The 20,048-nt window shown below is 37.2% G+C and overlaps 1 long non-coding RNA gene across 2 annotated transcripts in view; it reads left to right on the forward strand.

Moving 5' to 3' along the window:
* LOC150063380 (uncharacterized) overlaps positions 1-20,048 on the forward strand; it is a 65,460-nt gene that overhangs the window by 31,479 nt on the left and 13,933 nt on the right. Inside the window, exons 2-3 of one of the 2 annotated variants that reach the window (XR_016535416.1) lie at positions 3,072-3,231; positions 9,806-9,877. This is a non-coding gene — a long non-coding RNA (uncharacterized LOC150063380). Of the gene's footprint in view, positions 1-3,071; positions 3,232-9,805; positions 9,878-20,048 lie in introns of those variants that run through there. The other variant, XR_016535417.1, reaches the window with a different exon arrangement.

A 20,048-nucleotide genomic window follows, 5' to 3' on the forward strand; every position in this document is an offset into this window, starting at 1 on the left:
TCTATAGAGCTTCAGGGCACTTGCTTATCTGTCATCTTCCTCATCAAATCTCCATTTTCAAATATTGGGACATTTTGAAATAATTTTAATGAAATAAACATCCAGTCTTGAGGGATGTTGATAATAGGGAATACCTACAATTGTTCAAAAAAAAGGGACTATGTGTAGAAAGTCACTGTACCATTCCCTAAGTTTTGTCATAAACCTAAAAATGCTATAAAAATAATCCTTAAAGATGTTTTCTATTATCTTTAAGTAGTTGTACAAAGATATTTCAATTTAACCTGACAGTTTATGAATGCAACAAACCTTAATCAATATCATTCCTTTCATCATTCTCTCATATCTTCAATTCCCATCCATCTACTCAATTTCTGTAGTTTCATTTTCACATATATGCAATAAATAATAAAGTATTTGAAACATTAATTGAAATCATATTTTAATGTGGGTGACAAAAATTTTGTGCTAAGAAGTCTATGTTACCATAGACAAGCATGATATATACTGTCTCTGTTGCTTCATCCTCATTATGAGTGTGAAAAACTCTTAACTAAAGTGTTGTATAGAACTGGGAGTGTGGCCTAGTGGTAGAGTGCTTGTCTAGCATGCACAAAGTCCTGGGTTTGATTCGTTGTTTCCACATACACACAAAAAAAGCTGGAAGTGGTGTTGTGGCTTAAGTGATACAGTGCTAGCCTTGAGAAATCTCAAGGACAGTGCCCAGGCCCTGAGTTCAGGCCCCAGGATTGGCAAAAAAAGGGAGGGAATGGGGGATTGGGCCTATGGTCTTAGTTTATCTACTTTTGTGAAACATTATTATAGTTGATAAAATATTATAAATACAAAAACTATAAGATGCATAGGCATATGTAACTAATAATTTGGAAGCAAACATCATCATAAGCATTATTTAACTCAAGCAAAAAGAAAATTATCAGTGACTTCTTCAAAAATTTCCCTTTTGCAACTTCAGACTAGCATATTTAGACTTTATTTTTCAGGAAAAGAAGGTTTTGCAAATAGATTTCCTGTATAATTTAGTGCATTTGGCAAAAATATTTATTGCAGACAGATGTCTTATGCTCCAAAGACTGTTCTAAGCCACCAATCACTAGCAGCAAAGGTGAAAACCAGCACAAACTGGATATTGTTGCAAAAGGGTGCCACTGGGGTTTGAAGATAATAGGTGAAGATTAGTGATCTTTTTCTAAGTGCTTTGCTGGTGTATGACATTTAAGGAACAGGGGAATCAAGGTTGACTCTGACATTTGACCCAAGCTGTGAAATAGATGGTACTGCCACTTAATAAGCACGAGGAAGGATTTCTGTATCAAAAATCAGTACCAATTGTGGTCCTCTGAATTTTCATGTTCATTACATATTGTAATGGAAATTTAAGTAGATAAACAGTTGGAAGGCCAGGTTTACAACTTCAGAGAAGCCTTAATAAAGATGCCATTTATAGCCAGAGGTCTGGATGAACTTTCCCAGGAGGGGATTATAAAAATAGATAAAAGACAATTAAAAAAAAAAACCAGATCAAGTTGAGGACCCAGGAGCAATCGCTGGAGTAACAGAACTACCAGAAGTTTACTAGAAGAAGAAACATGACATGCCAAGTCATGTCAGATGAAAATTCAAATGGATGTTGGGGCCATAAAACTTTTCAAAGGAAAGAGTCCACTGGGAAGAGCATGAAGGCAATAGAAGTCAATCGTTTGACAAATCAAAACCAAAAATCTCTGAGATTTAGTGAGTTTCACACAGAGGTTGTGGCAAGTATCCTTGATGGCTAAAATAATGACTATTACAGTTGAATTATAAGAATGGAACCCATAATGCTAATTGAAATAAGCTGAGAAGAATGACAGACATACACACTTCAAAGGTGTTTGCACTACAGAAAGTAGTGAGATATAGGGATAGCTGAGGGAGATGTGAGTTGAAAGGAACATTTTTTTAAATATTAGATAAATTTGGTAACATTAAGTAAATTAGTTACATTTGGTACCTAATTTGAATATATTTGAATACATTAGGTAAATTTATGGTCATTTAAAATTGAAATGTCCAAGAAACATTATAATATCACCCTCTTTATCAATAGTATAATGCTGCATAACAAGTGCTCCCAAAACTTACTAGCACAAAACAAGTAGTTACTATTTTCATAGATATTTCTAGGCTGGAACTTTGAATAGGAACATAATGAGGACATTTTTGATGAAAGTCACAAGAAATAAATGGCACACAAAAGCAAAATTGGATTTATTTTTTATTGTTTTATTCTCTGAGGGACATAGAATAGAAGGGGAGTCTTAGGAATCTACCCAAGGCCTAACAAAAGCAGAAAAATAGTATCTTCCCTCAGCACTTGAGTAAGGCCCTGACATAAAGTCCAAGAATAAGATACGTCAATTGTTCATTCTCCACTGAATGCCAATCTTTTCCCAATATGCACTACTCCTAGGCACACCTAGGTGAATGTGGGGCTACTTGGTCCCAAAAATTACTCATGGAAGGCAAGGGTATAATTAATAATCAGAAATCAAGATTTACCTTTTAAGTAGATGATATATTAATTTTCATTGCCCAAAGATAATTCTGTGTGACTAATAGAAAACTAAAAATAAAGGGGTGGATATTCAGGTTCATAACACAAAAGCATTTTGTTGAATTCTTATTGACATTGTATCTACAAGGGCCATCAATTAGAAACAGTAAAGTAGAAAATTCAGAAGTGTGGATTCTGGAACAGAAATGATTGGGTTTGAATCCTGGGTCAGCCATTAATTAGGTTTCTGACTATGAACAACAATCACAGATTCTTTTTGTGTTTCAACTCTCTCATCTGCAGAATAGAGATGATAATGATGTCTCCTAAATCTGGATTTCAGGAGAATTGATTGCTTTAGTAATTATCAGTGCAAGACCTTGTAAGATCTATGAAAGTGTTGTTGAGTAAAACCATTATAAACTTCTTTTAGACTTAGAGTTCCTGTAAATTGCCTAAGTTTTTCAGTTGACAACATTTTCCCACTTGATATTTTCTTCACTTTATTTCCCAGAGTTCCTGTGACAAATTTCCACTCACCAGTCAACAAACACAGGCCTGGCTCCTTCTGTAAAAGCCTGGTGAAGCCACATGTTGCAAATGAGTGTCAACAGCAGTAAAGGCCTTACAATCTGTGAGTGAGAAGAAAACTCACTGATGTGATCAAAAATAAGGTACTCCTTCCATTTCCAAATCATTTCAAATGCTTCCAGACCAAAGAAAGTGTGAAGGATGAGTCACAGATATATTGGCTAGAGGAGAGAGGTGAAAAACTTTCTGGCTTTGGCCAATTGAACAATCAATCAGAGTTGCATTCAAACTGTGATCCAATCCTTACTACTTATACAAGGGACAAGTTAAATCAACTTGCTAAATCTTACAGGGAAATTCTACTGGGTCCTAATATACACATGTATATATACACAGATATACACATAAAGCACAATCCGTTAATTTTAGCAGATCACTTATGCTTGGCTAAGTCATAGATTACAAAATGAATGTTCAGGATCACACAGATAAAGATGTATTTTTCATCGGAGAAGAAAGCAGTGCTATGCCAAAGCCTGTCTTTTGTAAGCTTTTATTATTCCAGCTTTCTCCTTTGGTTTAATCTAGAAATCAGAATACTCAGATATTTCCTTTGGCAAATGAGGCACATATTATTTTCAGTCTCTCAAAAAATTTTTAACCTCTCCAGTGAAAGTGGGCTGCATAATGTAAAAAGGAGGGGTGGCTAGTCAAACAGTAATAAGAACTCAGGAATTGATCTCAGATGATTCATTATCTGCTGCTTGTCACCATTGACTCCAAAGAAGGAAATGATGAAGACAGCCAAAATCATTGTCACCCTTATCACTTCTCGTATGGTCTTTCCATTTGCCTTATGAATAGTCTCTTAAATACATCAGCCATTAGAGGGATCTTTCCTCTCTGAGGAAAGCAACACCTGTAAGTAAGGGAGCTATAGATATTTGCCCAAGACTTCTTACTGTCAGCCTGGATTATGTCTTCTTTGCCATGGCCTCAAAATAATGAAACTCTGCTTAGAATCACTGCTCAGGGTAACAACAAAAATGTGTTCTTTTGGAGTTTTTTTTATTTATTTAGATATTAAATTTGTGTCAATCTCCATCTCATTTAGGTGTGTCTACTCTTACTAAAAAATAAAAACTGCTATGACTTTTAGATCAGTGATTTGAATGAGAAGAGAAAGCATTGGTAGCTGCCAAACATGAAGTTTGATAGATTCAAACACAAAGTCATTCAGGAAATCTGGGATTATCTGTAGAATTCAAACACAAGAATCATGGCTTGCCTGCAGAATTTAGTTGCTAGATGAGCACCTCATATATTCAAACAATGGTGAGACTGATGAAGAACAAGAAATTTGGTTTGGTTTTAGTTTTTTTCTAGAAGCACTTCTTTTATTTCACATTATATATATTATATATATACTCATATGGTATGATATATGTGGTATATGATATATATTGATATATATGATATGCCATTTCTCAAGGTCCCATTGTCCATGTGAAGCAGAACATGCTTCAGTCAATCTGCTTCCTTTATTCTCTCTACTCTCTCCTCAGTTCCTTTCCTATTCAGTTTTATTTTGTTCTATTGAATAAGTGACAATGGCTGATATTCTTTCCTAATATCCCAGGATTCACCCAAGGAGACTGGCTCTGAGTCTAAGGATCTAGTAACTCATTCTTTAAGAGTAAAGTTGGTGTAATATTGATACAGCCATTAATTCTCTTCTAGTCTTTAGTATGTAGCCAAAAGTCTTTTAGACTAGGAGAAAAACAAATAAGGAATCTTGGAGAATTCTGATTGCTCAGGGCCAAACCACTACATTCTTTTATGCCTTCCAGGCCATATATTTTTGTCAGCTGCACAATAACATTGTACAATAAAACTAAGACTTGAAAAATGAAACACTGTTATTGTATTTGGGACTATTTTGCCAGTTATTCATTATTTTCACATATGAGTTAGGTAAACCACGGGCTAGTATAGACAATGCCCTAAGTGTGATCATAACTGATCACAATAACTCTCTTCTATTTCTTAGGGAATTTACTTTAGCATCTCTTAATTCCTTTGAGACATCATCCAAAAATTGTGACTTCAATTAATTGTTCCATGCAACTCTGTATATAACTCTATGTGAAGTTCTATTTACACATTCAAAAAATCCCGGTTCAGGGCTGGAGTGTCGCCTAGTGCTTAGAGTGCTTGCCTAGCATGCACGAAGCACTGGGTTTGATTCCTCAGAACTACGTACATAGAAGCTGGAAGTGGTGCTGTGGCTCAAGTGGCAGACCCCTAGTCTTGAGAAGGCTCAAGGACCCAGGCCCTGAGTTCAAGGACCAGTACTGGCAAACCCCCAAAATAGTCACATGCCAGTAATAAAAGTTTGAATTTTTTTCACTATTCAATACTTTATAAAGTGGATAGGAGATATATAGAGAGAATTATTACATAATAAATGGGAGTATGATAAGAAATAAAGTCTCCAGTTTATTTGGTGTACTCAGAGAAAGACAGCAATGAAACAAGAAGTGATTTAAAAAGGAATCAAAAAGTAAAGAGCAGCCGGGTGCAGTGGCTCATGCCTGTAATCCTAGGTACTCAGGAGGCTAAGATCTGAGGATCAAGGTTCAGAGACAACCTGGGCACAAAAGGACATGAGACTCTTATCTCCAATTAACCTCTAGAAAACGAGAAGTGGGGCTTGGCTTAAGAGTAGGGTGGTAGCCTTGAGCTGAAGAGCTCAAGGACTGTGCCCAGGCCGAGTTCAAGCCCCATGACCCACAAAAAAAAAAAAAAAAGAGTAAAAAGAAGAGAAATACTAGTGTTATTCAGGAGGATGGGTACAGAAACTAGAGGCATAAAGAAAACGACAGAGTAGTTAAAGTTATCTAGTTAAAAGAAAAGGGAATCTTGTCACTGAGAAGAAAAGAGCTTAGACTTGACCTTGTTTGTACTCACAGACCAGCAATCAAGGACCTAACTTTCACTTACAGAGATGAAAAATTGGTTTGAAAAGCATCATATTTTATAAAGTATATATATGTTAACTGAGTATTTATAAGTCATTTATGTGGGTTTGTATTTTATAGATAACAATATGTCAGAATATAGCAAAAGTGATTGTGTATTATAAGTTGTGGTTATAATTTGAATGATTTGAGAAAGATGTGCAAACATAGTCATATCTCTTAATAATGGCCAAGATAATCCTAAAAAGAAATAAAACACTTCAAATCTCCAGGTTCCAAGTAATGGAGGAGATTTTAAACATGAATTCTCCTATCTGAATGATTTATTGTTAATTTGGTATCAACATCTTCTCCTAAGGATGTTATAAATTAAGGTCCTGCTGCTATGAATGTTAGGGAGTAACTTGCCACATATCAAGTCCTCGTCTGCCCTTGATAACATTATGTTTATATACTATTTTTTTGCTAACAGAGTGGGACATAACTCACTATATTTTCCTTCTTGCAAGTTCAATTAATTCTTTTAAAAAATAGCAAGTAAGATCATGAAAAATTACCCAACCAAATATCCATTTCTTTTCTTAATGTCTCATTGCCTGGCATTTTTCTTTGCTGTCATGTTCAGTGGAAAAGTACCTAAAATTCATCTGCTGCAATTCAACTGAACTGGATGATTTTTAAAAAATCAATAGTCAAGCTAGAACTATGAAAAGAAATCAAATGTAGTACAGCATTTGTCTCTAATTACTTCATCAAGTTCCAGTTATGAGTTGCTCTTATTTTAATTAACAGTGTAATGATGCTGTGAACAGATAACGAATGTTTCCAACAATAATCCCAAGCCTCTGATAAAGAGGATCTAATTGCCTCCCCCGCCCCTCAAAATAATAATAAATAAAAGTTATGATACAGGCTCCTATGTCTGGGACAGATGTTTTGTGGATGTCGCTCTCCACCCCATGTGCATAGGGATGTGAATGATGGGATGTTGTATCTGTTTGTGTTTTGGGCTCTGCTTCCTTCCGTGGATCTGCTCTTCCATTCTATGCATACTTCTCTTCTGACTTCCTCCAGGGAAGAGGGCAGGAAGCCACTCACAGGCCCAAACAACAGGTATTTCTTGATAATCTACTCTGCAGCAGTATTTAAGTGCCTCATCATGAGACTTAAGTGATGAATAGTCCTAGTCATTTCTCTCAGTAAGAGAAACAGTAATAGTAATATAGACATATAAATAACTAGTTATAATGTAGTATGTCTAAGACAGTAAGAAAATGAAAAAAATCTGAATAAAGATATATATTTTATTATTTTACCTACAAGTTATAAAAAGAGCAAAGGAACACACACACACACACACACACACACACACACACACACACACACACACACAGTACCTGCCTAAGGAGAAAATTCCAGATATTTGTGATTTGGGTAATGAGATGTAGTGACCAAAAGCTACCTGACCAAAATACATCTGAGCTTGTTATGAACTTTTTTTGTTGTTGTTGGCCAAGGGGCTTGAACTCTTGGCCTAGGTGCTGTCCCTGAGCTGTTCAGCTCAAGAGTAGTACCCTACCCCTTGAGCCACAGCACCACTTCTGGTTTTCTGGTGGTTAACTGGATGTAAGAGTCTCATGGACTTTAGTGTCCAGGCTGGCTTTGAACTGTGATCCTCAGATCTCAGCCTTCTGAGCAGCTAGGATTACTTGCATGAGCCACTACGCCTGGCTGTTGTTATGAATTTGAACTTCAGTTAAGTATTAGATAAAGACATTTTAATCACGTTGCACATTCCTTTGAAATTTAGAAAAAATATAATTAAAATTAAAACAATAGATTAATGAAACTTAAAAAAAATGACACATATACGGGGTACTGATGATTCATGTCTGCAATCCTAGGAAAAACTGAGTCGCATTGATTAAGGTATAAAGCCAGCCTATGAAGAAATTTCTGTGAGACCATCATCTCCAATTGATCAGCAAAATGCCAGGAGTGAAGATGTAATTCCTGTGGTAGAGCATATAAGCAAAAATGCCAAGCAAAAGTGCCCTGACCCTGAGTTCAAGACAGTATTAGGCAAACACACACACAAAATTGAGACCAACAAAAACTTAATAGGTAGACATAACTGATAAACTTAAAAAGTCCTTAGAAATAATATTAGATTTCAGATCTCTGATTCTGGGAATTATCCATTTGATCAGAAATTTTGACTTTACTCACAATGAAGACCTTTGTCTGGCCTTGTCCAACTGTGGGTCTCAGGAACTACAACTCTTGTTCCTGCCATTTCACTGTTAAAGCCAACCAGGCCAACAGCTTATTGGCCAAATACAGCAAATTTTCAATTTCTGAAAAAGAGAGCTAGAAGGAACAGAGCAATCCAAATATAGAAAACCATTTGAAATTTCCCAAGAGTATCTTGAAGTTCTTGTTTGAGAAGTGTCATTAACTGATACGTATATATAAACACCTGCTGGTTAGCTGGTTAGTTCTTAATCCCTATTTAGAAAATAGTCCCTATATGGGAAATAGGTTGGTTTTCTGAAATTACTATAACATATTAACACAAACTTTATGGCTTCAGGGGCCGGGAGTTTGGCCTAGTGGTAGAGTGCTTGCCTAGCATGCATGAAGACCTAGGTTCGATTCCTTAGTACCACATACTTAGAAAAAGCCAGAAGTGGTGCTGAGGCTCAAGTGGTAGAGTTCTAGCCTTGAGAAAAATCCAAGGACAGTCCTCAGGCCCTGAGCTTAAGCCCAGAATTGGCAAAAAAAAACCCTTTATGGCTTCAAACAAGGGAGACATGTTTTCTCACAAATCAAGAGACCAGATATTTGAATCCACCATTTCTGAGATGACATCAAGGTACCATCCATACCCACTGGCTGTTCAAGTGGAGAATTTGTTCCTTGGTTCTTATTGCCTTTTGGTGATTGCTGACATTCCTTGGCTTCTGGTTATGTTCACTTCAATCTTTTTCTCCATGATTACATCACAGTCTTTTCTTTCTTGGTTGACCCTCCTCCAATAGAGGGGTAAAGGGTGCATGTTTTCCCATATACTATATAATTCTTTAGAAAGGTATACAATTCCTTACAAAGTGGAAATCACAGTTCAGCAATACGAAATAATAAGAAGGGGGTACTCAAAGGGGGGTGGGGTGGGGTCAAGGGGAAATGGGGAGATGAATGGAGGAGAGGGAGGCATGCAGTCAAGAATCCAATGTATATTCTACAAATTTAAGGAGATTGAGTGAAGGGATGGGGTGGGAAGGGACAGGTAAGAATTTAGATATCAAGATATAGTATTTTCATTAACTGCTTTATTAGATGGCAACTCCTTTGTACAACTTCTTAAAGATAATTTTAAAGGACATATGTGGACAATAGGTAATAGGGTATCTAGGATAATATGTAATGACTTACCCTATTTCAAGATCCTGAAATCATTTCTTCAAAGTTCTTTTTTTGCCAATAAGATAATGTTCACTAGTTCTTCATTTCAGTATGAAGATACCTTTGGGGAACCATTACTCATGCCATGACCAGCGGGTAGTCAGAGTGACGGCTCGGTCTCCTCCATTTGTACCTTTTCTCTTTTGTACAACATGACAGTGCACTCAACTTTTAGAAGATGTTATTAGATTTTTTTTCCCTATCACATCTTTAAGAGCATCTTAAGATTTTTTTTCTTGAGGCTTATTATGTATTTGTGTTTTTCTCTAAGGTGTTTAGCTATCTGTCTTGGTCAGTGCTCTGAAGCAATCAAAACCACTGAGCTGTTGAGTGGAAAAACTAGGAGAATCGCAAGATCTGGACTTCCAGCTGTGTTGGTCTTTATGTCTGATTTTGGAGTTGGAAGAAATGTTGTGGTAATGACTGCTATGAGAACGAAATCAACTGTTCTTATTCTTAGCTGCATTGTCAGATAAGATGGCTGGGGGCTTTCATAATTACCATTGATCCCCTGTCAGATGGGTCTGTGCTCCCTGACAGCTTTTCAATATGACAGACTCTACCATAAAACAAGGCAGCTCGTCTTTCTTCTCTCTCTCTCTCTCTCTCTCTCTCTCTCTCTCTCTCTCTCTCTCTCTCTCTCTCTCTCTCTCCCTCCCTCCCTCCCTCCCTCCCTCCCTCCCCCCCCTCTCTCTCTCTCTCTCTCTCTCTCTCTCTCTCTCTTTCTTTCTTTCTTTCTTTCTTTATTTATTTATTTATTTATTTCTTTCTTTCTTTCTTCTCTTCCTTTGTGGGTCATGGGGCTTGAACTTGGCCTGGGCGCTGTCTCTGAGCTCTTCAGCTCAAGGCTACTGCTATACCTTTCAGCCTAGCCCCACTTCTAGTTTTCTAGGATTAATTGGAGATAAGAGTCTCAGGTCCGTTTGTGCCTGGCTTTGACCTTGATCTTCAGATCTCAGCCTCCTGAATAGCTGGGATTACAGGCATGAGCCACAGTGCCAGGCGAACTTCTGGCTTTTTCTATGTATGTGGTACCAAGTAATCGATTCCGGAGCTTTGTGCATGCTAGGCAAACACTCTACCACTAAGCCAAACTCCCGGCCCCAAGACAGCTCGTCTATGTATAGATAAAGGAAATGATGGGTGGGGGTGATACCCAGAAACCTTGTGGCAGGAACATGAATGCATATGCTTCTTTTTATGTCCTCTGAGAATATTTGTGGTAGAAATAGCCACTTCAAGGTGTCTTATTTTATTTCCTACTTCCACTGACATTTGTGCATCCACAGAAATGTGGTAATTGGGTAGAAGGTGGTACAACATCAAGAAGAAGAAGAAGAAGAAGAAGAAGAAGAAGAAGAAGAAGAAGAAGAAGAAGAAGAAGAAGAAGAAGAAGAAGAGGAAGGGGAAGAGGAAGAAAAAGAAGAAGAGAAGAAGAAGAAGAAGAAGAAGAAGAAGAAGAAGAAGAAGAAGAAGAAGAAGAAGAAGGAGAAGGAGAAGGAGAAGGAGAAGGAGAAGGAGAAGAAGGAGAAGAAGGAGAAGGAGAAGGAGAAGAAGAAGAAGAAGAAGAAGAAGAAGAAGAAGAAGAAGAAGAAGAAGAAGAAGGAGGAGGAGGAGGAGGAGGAGGAGGAGGAGGAGGAGGAGGAGGAGGAGGGGTGGAGGAGGAGGAGGAGAGGAGGAGGAGGAGGAGGAGGAGGAGGAGGGAGGGGGAAAGGGGAGGAGGAGGAGGAAGAAGAAGAAAAGAAGAAGAAGAAGAAGTGGAAGAAGAAGAAGGAGAAGAAACAGAATACAACACTAAGCCTTGAAAGAATAAGACTTGGTGTCAGCTGAGGAAATGGGATTTATATCCACAGTGAGAACATAGATAAGACTTCTGAGACTAGTGTTGTATGTGGCATGACTTGATACTACAGGCTCCATTCAGGATAAAGTTTGCTCTAAGTGGCAACCTCAGGAGTTTTTTGGAAAGACACAGATTTGGCTCTTTGTTGATTTCATTAATCCACATATTTGTGGCCCTCAACTTTAAGAATGAAGTTCTATTCTCACACCTGAAACACATCAGTGAATTTATCCTCATTGATCTTCATTGGCTACTCAGCTCAAGTTGTAAAAACTGAGTATTGTTTGAACTTAGGTACTTCCTGACTGTGGCTCAGCATTATCCCTGTAGTGGAAGAATAGCAAGACTGTATTTTCCATTTCTTCTGATGAAGAATAATAAATGATGAATATATCCAAAATACATGTTGGAAATATGCCATCTACTCCATTGTTTGTATCTTCCTCTATTAGAGGTACTAAACCACTCCCTAAATAGTAAAAATTAGAATCACATTTTCTATTCAGCTCAGAGACAACCACATTATCCTCACATTGTAAGTAATTTATAGCTAATACTTTTGCAAGAGCATTTAAAAATTACAAGTGATAAATTATTGCTATTTTTAAAATTTGCTACATGACAATTCAAAATTAGAAAAAAGAGTTAAATTGGATATTCAAAATGAGTTTTAGTATATCACATATGAATAGAAACTTCAATTCACTGGATTATCCAAGCACCAATGTCCCAATCAGTTAAATGTAAGATAGCGTCTAACTTTCCGCATTGTGAAGATACCATCTGTGTATTCTGGATAATACATAGTAGGTATCATTATCCATGTGGCTCAGTTATAATGGAGAGATGTTCTTCAGTTGCATGATGATCATCCTGTGACTGGCTGAACTAGAACAGCATTTACATTCATGTTCTAGTTTGTCCATAGTTTCCTTGGCTTCTTTTCCAAATCAGATGTGGTTGCAGTTGCGACTGAATGAGTCCCACTGCTCAAACACGCATTTCAGTTCAATTACTTTAGTCTTTTGTCCAAGGCCAAGTGCTGTAGTCATTTATCCTCATCAGCAGTGGTTGCCATGACTGAGGGTTCACTAAACCTGCAGCAGGTGGCATATCACTGAAAGCCCCTAAGCTTCTAGAGAGCAGCATCCTGGCATAAACCTTTCAAATCAGGAACATCTTCTAGGCCCTCCAACCCCTCCATGGTAGAAAGAACAAACAAGATGTTAAGGACTGGAGACAAAAGGCTTTAACAGTAATTCTATCCTTTGCCTTAGCTGCCAAAGAGACAATCAATGTTATTGCTGATGCTGTGATCTTCTCCTCTGCACTGCCGATTTTGCCCAGTATGGATATCACACAGCACAGATGGCCTTCCTGGTTATCAAAGAATAACATTCTTCTGTACTGTTGGCAAATACTTGGTACTCAGAGTGCTAAGTAATATCTGCTGCCTAGTGTCAGCCCCGGGTATGCTCTGTCCCTACTCTGCTGTGGGCAACATGAGTGAAAAATGGACCTGGTACAGCAGGACATCTTTATAATTTCTGATGCTGTCTCTGAAGTTGAGGAGTGATTTGAACACCTCTTCTGTGATTCTTTGGGCTCTCAGGATAGTATAGATGCCGTGTTGCTTTACACCTGGAAATATTTAATTCCAGATAAAAATAAATTCTAACTAGAGCTTCTGCATCCTGGCCATTAATCTGGGTATTTTCTAGATGACCGTATCACGTATCATGAGAAGATTTGGGCTCATTCTATCTTGAGTCAAAGGAGAAGTTGTGCAGATGTTTTGGGGATATGTTATTTTCTTTTGGTTTTTCCACTATAACAAATTATAGTCACAAAGAATTGAATGCTCTGAGGGGCAGCTACTATTGGGCACTTAATAGCATCTATAAAATCATACTTTATATGAATTTATTTTTGAAAGGCACATATAGTTTAAAACTTACATCTCATGTAGAATAAAGGGAAACAGAGGCCTTAAGACTTATTTCACAGAGAAAAACCAGAGTTTTCTGCTAGTTATCTTATTCCCCTTTATGTTTTATATATAATTGAATAACTGCAAAATTAACAATCCTTACCTTTCTGTCACATATCACTGAGTTCTTAGATGTTGTACAATTTCCAAGTATATGGTAAGGTCTCTGATAAGTTAGTATATGGTTTACAGCCAGTTAATATATGATTCAGTGAGTCTCTTACAAAATACAAATTAAAATACTTCCTATTCACAAACAGCAATGTTACCAGTACAACGTAGTGAAACCCTCCAGTAGGCAAAAAAAAAAAAAAGCTCATTCACAGAGTGTTGTCCTCTCAGCAAGTCAAACATGCTCTTTTGGTTCAAAGAATGGGGTGTGCATGGCGCCAAGTGGGGGGGTGGAATCTCAGGAAAAGGAAGACTTTCAATTGCTACAAAACCCAGCAGAGCCAAGCCTCAAGCCCTTAGGAATAACATTGTACTCAAAAATCTTCAGGTTGTTTCATGAGGACTGGAGGGGGGATACTGAGAAGGAAGAAGAAAAGGAGCAGAAAGAAGGAAAAGAGGAAGGAGAGATAAAAGAGGAGGAGGAGGAGGGGGAGAAGGGAAAGGGGGAGGAGGAGAAAGAAGTGAGAGAAGGAGAGAACTATGAAGGACTATGGGAGACAGGCTAGAAAGGAGATACAGAAGAAAGGGGCAATTTTAGTAGAGGAAGAAAGAAACGGCACAGAAAGAGAGAATGTGTGTCTACTCAATAATTCTTCAGGAAGCCTGTTTTCTTGTACATCCATCATGGATGATGAACAGTATTGATTTTCACTTATTCAAAAGATAACAAAACATCTCTAATCATACATGGACTTCTGTGTGAGCATTCAGAATGTATATTCACAAAGGAACTATTCTCAGCCACATTACTCAACAGACTGCTGTTTTTCACCTCTATTTTGTTTTAGAGTGGACAAAATCCTCTTCTGCACTCTCTGGAATGAGCTTCAGTTAAGCAGTCAGTATTCTGGCTGCTGAGAAGATTGCCAGTTGACATAAATTGTGGCTTTGGGGTTCCAATGCTAATGGGGCTTTTGAATTCATCTAGGAGCTCGGGGTTAGAGCTGGAAGCCAGCTTCCTGCAGCTTGCCAACCATAATGTTGGACAATCTAATTGAATTGTTTTGGGAGCCTTGTGATTCAGACAAATGATTTAAGTGTCTAAAGCCTCTCAAAATGAGATGTGATCATAGGTTTTGCTTATAACTAAAAGTGAGAATAAAGTTAGGCAGCAGTAGCATATGCCTACAATCCTAGCTACTCAGGAAGCTTCAATCTGAGGATGATGGTTTAAAGCCAGCCTGGGCAGGCAAGCCTATGAGACTCTTTTCTCCAAATAACCACCAGAAGATCAGAAATGGAGCTGTGATTCAAAGTGATACAGCACAGTTCTTGAGTAGAAAAAGCTCAGGGACAGCACCCAGGCCCTGTGTGCAAACTCCATGACTAACAAAAAACAAAAAAACAAAAAAACAACCCCCCCCCAAAAAACCTAAAGATAAAGGATAAATACATTTATTGACTTAAAATGCCATTTTAGAGGGACCCCAGAAAACAGTTATAAGAAAATTGAGATGTACCAAAGACCTTTCCAAACACTTCATACTACTATTACTTAGTTACCGCTATTACAATGGGCTTATGCACATTGTGATCATGCTCAACACAAAAGACTGTAAGAGTTAAGCGCCATCAAGAACTTTTAAAGACAAGCTCATACCAAATGTCTTGTGGCTGTCATGCACAAATGTTCTTTTTCTGGGAGAAGAACAGAAGTATATTTTACTGGATTCTTATGACTACCTAGTGCTTAACCAGACTGTGATTGGCTGCATTCCATTTACCACATCATCAATTCACAACTGGTAATGAATACTTTAGAAATACTTTATCTGGTTCAAATAACTTGCAGTGTAAATGAGAGAATAGAGACCGCAGTATGCATTATTACTTGTCTAAGAGTGGCACAGTTGTCTTTAATGGCAGTATCAGCATACTGGAAACATGGGGTTTATGATGCTATAACCACAAGTTCTTCCCTTCACAACTCCAGGTTGTGAACTTCAAGTCTGTATCTAAGTAAAGGATGAGAAAGATGTTACTCTGAGTCCTAATTGATTAAGAGGGAACCATTTTGGTCTAGTAGAAAATCCTAGACCACATATTAAGATGGATTTTGTAGTAACATCAGAATAGAGTATCTAAGGCCAAGAATGATTTCTTTAGTGGAAAAAGAAAAGGAAGAGAAGCAAGCTCTGCATCTAGGAGGACCCAAGTTTCATACAGTTGCTATTAGCTGTTCTTGAATTACAAATAATGGTACTAGGAATTTATTTCATATGCTATTAGTGAGAGGACTGTAAAGCAAATATAGATTTGTGGTCAAATTTCATCACACCAACAAGTGTCTTCAATTTACACATACTAGGAACCATGAAGGAAACAAAGGGAAGTTTAATTCTTATTTTTTAGAGGGTGGGCAAATCATTTAGCATCACAATGGGACCATAATCTTGTTAAAAAAACAGTAATTTAGGTCAAAGTCATTTCATTTCATTCTCTTCCTTAATATATACAACATCCACTGCAAAATGTTTTAGGGACTAAAGGAAATCATTGAAGGGACCAAAGAAAGGAAAGGAAGTTCACTCAGTAATAATAATAATAAGAAAAAAAAACCTCCAAAGTCCATTCTTGATACTTGGAAAGACTTAGTTGTGAATGCTTCATCCAGATGTACAAATAAATGCTTCTGTAAATAAAATGACTGGATGGAGTAGATCAATGAATTGTCCACATTTCATTTTTTTTTTCAAAATTTGCTTTGAAATTCTTTTTATATTTCATGGCTAGTTGATTGGCATACCAACTTACAGAGCAGCACAATGACTTCTGAGTTGTCAGGATGCCTAAATGGGAAGCCAGAGTTCAAGCCAAGCCTCCACAGTATTACTTGAATCATTCAAAATGTCCTCAACCAATTTTCTGTGTCGCTGATGTCTTTCATTCAGTGAACAGAGAAAAGAATTCAATAGGAAGTACACTTCTACATTTGTCAATTAGATGAGAAAGCCTCTGACTGTCTGAAAAGCATTCAGATTAAAAAAAATCACCCTCAGATTCAATTTATCAGAAGTTATTATTGCTATGACTTTCTCAATAGAAAAGAATGCCACAAAACTTGGAACATTTGTGGGTCAGTGTCCCTTAAGGTACTAACTTCAAGCATCTCTACCAGAACCATTTGGCATTATTTTCCTGTTGAAAATGCCAAAACTAAACCCAATCAAGATGTCTAAAGATGGTCTCTGGGAACACATGCAAGTGATACATACATTCACTGAGTCTTAAAACCTCTATACTTATATATCTCGATGGAGTAAACCCAATGTTTTTTTTGAGTTATACCAAAAGACTAGCTAGGACACGTTGATTTCCCTAATTACAATACATTCAAAACACAATGCAAGAATAGAGGTGTGAAGATGGGCACCAACTCACCAATAAAGAACCAGAGGTCTTGTGTTTTATTTCCCCAGACCAACACTCCATCTGAGAGGAAGCAGCACAGTCCAGATAGCAAACCAATCTGTCATAATAGTGATCATGGATTTCTCTTTTCCTTTCAGCTCTGGATTTTTAGCTTTCTTGATATGATATAGGAACAGATTAAAGGGAAGAAAGATGGGAAGAATAAATCAACCACAATGAATAACAAAACTTTTGAGGGGGTAGTACTGGGGTTTAAACACAGAACTTTTCACTTACTAAGCTAATACTTTAGTACCTGAGCCATATATTCAGCACTTTATGCTTCGGTTATTTTTGGTATAGGCTCCTCTGTTTATGCTCAGACTTGCTTGGATTATATTTCTTTTCCTCTTATTTATGCTTCCCACATATCTGGAATAAAAGGTTTATACCACTGTGGCCATATTTTTACTGGTTGAGATCAGACTCCCTTGATTTTTTTTTCCTTGGGTGGCCTGCAGCCATGATCTTGCAGATCTCAGCCACTGCTCCCAGAAATGAAATATTCTTGACAACCCAAATGTTGTTCACTTTTAAAGAGAAGCAGTCATGCCTGAAAACTCTAAATTATAGATTGATGCTTTTTCACATTTTTTTGCTTTTCTTTCTCCTTGTCTGTTACTTTGTTTTCTTTCGTTTTATTTAAAATAATGTGTATCTAGACACCATGAGTATTCCTAAAATCCCTGCTGATTGGTCTCTTAGAAGATGACTCCTTTTGTTTACATTTAAGTCATAAGCCAAAAGTCTTACTGACAAAAATAAAATAAAATAATGAGCAGAGTCATAGCAGTGGAATCATCATCCTGATAAGGAATTGGTCCTAGTAGTCAAGTGTAAGAGATAGATCTACTAGGGCAGGAAGTGTTGCCTGGATGACCCACTGGGCATTTTTTGGTACTACTTTTGCACATAAGTAGTACCAAATGCAAATGGGTAAGCACAATATCAAAAGATACAATATAAGAAGGTACTGGGACTGGAATGAGAGTCATAGATGGGACTCTGACTTTATTGATGAGTCTCTTGTCTCAACAAATTAGCTAAATTAATTAATTAAATCCTGAGACTAATTATTGCAAAACTGACTATTGACTTAGTTCTTTGTAATTTTCCTAGGAAAAGAGACCAACAAGATTCTTGAAGGACCTGTCCCCAGATTGGCTGAATAGAAAGTGCATCTAAGCAGAAACATGAGTGGACAGCTGTGAATGTTGTTGTTCAACGGCCCTATTTCTACTTCTAGACTGGGCCATGCATTTACTCATCTGCCTACCATCACCTAGAGCTAAATTGCTTATCAGAAATTTCCTGTACTCAAGAATTCTTTCTCTCAAGTATATTCCTTCTCTTCCAAGAGCAGCTATCTTCCAGCAACATGTCAATTTAGAGAAAGAATAGGATAAAGCCTCAATCCAAGACATCTAGACAGTCATCTCAGCTCCATAGCAGTTCTTTGTTATGAGTTTATCATTCTATTCAATTTTTCTCCCATCACTCTCCAAAGATATTCATCTTTAGAATATTGAAAATATTTCCCAATAACCTCCCTGCTCCCAATGATCTGTTTCAGTTCCTTCCCAGGAACTCAACCTAAGGATGTTATAAGATGCTTAGTTCTGCTTCCATACAATTTAAGAACAAAAAGAAAGAGATCCATTTCCACTACAACAAACTTACTATCATAGGTCTTTGACACATGCTAGTCTCCACTGATGAAACCAATAAAACATATCTGTCCTTATCTTCAATTCACACAACTCTTGATAAAACTTCACTCATTAAGCAACCTATAAAAACAGCCAAACTCTGAGTATATCCCACATGATTCATATAGCCTTCAGGGTTTTTCTCTAAGCCATTTGGACTAAGAATCCTTTTAGTTGCTCTAAAAGATGGATTTTGCAGCTGTTACTGGGTTTAATTTATTAGTCCAAAATAAAGTAAATTCACCTACCCAAAACATTTAGAAGTATGGATATGGTTTTAGTTTTTCCTACAGGCCAATGTATTGCCTTTTTATCAAAATATTCACGACTATTTCTAGTTTGGAAAAAAGAGATGGGTAATTTTCACTGTGTGCAAAGTTTAACAAATATCCCAAACTATTTTTCAGATTGACTGTAAACATAAAATCATGAAGCCTTAAGGCAAATGTAAGTTGATTCTTGCTGACTCTTTTTTTAAAAATATAATACATTCCCAAACAGATATTTTTTAAATGTCCAGGACAGCTGGTGATATTTCAAGAGGAAAATTGGAAAGATAGTTTTTATAGCTTTAGGCAAGAGGGAATTATTTCAAACACCAAGTGGTTCTAAATCCCATAGAGCAAGAGACTTGCTTTCAGGAGATTTCTAGTGGGCACTGCACTTGCTTGGCATAATAAACTTCACTTCCTGCCTCACCCCCTCCACTTCAAATAGCCATATGCCCTCCAACCATCCCTTGAGACAGACCCCAGTGCTGAATGATGGATAATAGTCATTTTCACCAATTCACTTTAAGAACTATGTTTAGTTTCCAAATATGAAAGCATTGGGAACTGTTCCCTTAGGAAAAACAGTAAAAACACAATCAAAGCAGTTTAAATTTCAAAGGTCAAATTCATAATTCTATGCTGAAGCCTAGGTTTATCCCCATAGGCAAAGTGGTGTTACCTACAGTATAAAGGGCTGCATTTCACATGGAAGGATTAGTCATAGGCTGTCAGACCTGGCAAGAACCTTGAAGATTACCCATGCCTCTGCCTTTATTTCCTAGATGAGTCAAAAGACTCGAGGAAATACAGCAGAGCAGAGAGAAGTAGCAGGAAGTTAGAAAGACAAAGTTCTAGCATTTGTTCTTAGAGATGTTTTGAGCAATTTAATTATCGAGAATATTCCTATGCAGTGATTTCTTCCACATCTCCCAATTGTGTCTCAGATTTCACTCATATAAGCAAACAGTTTAGAAGAGAAGAACTGAAGCCCAGTGCCCTCACTGATTATCATTAGGCAGTGAATATTTAAGTCAACTAAGTGTGATTTTTAGAATGACATTATGGGTTGAGATCACATATATTAACCACCGAATAATAATATCGTTCATTAAGATAGC

This window comes from Megascapheus bottae, chromosome 5 (assembly GCF_031878675.1).
Source record: "Megascapheus bottae isolate mThoBot1 chromosome 5, mThoBot2.hap1, whole genome shotgun sequence".
NCBI classification, from domain to species: Eukaryota; Metazoa; Chordata; class Mammalia; order Rodentia; family Geomyidae; genus Megascapheus; species Megascapheus bottae.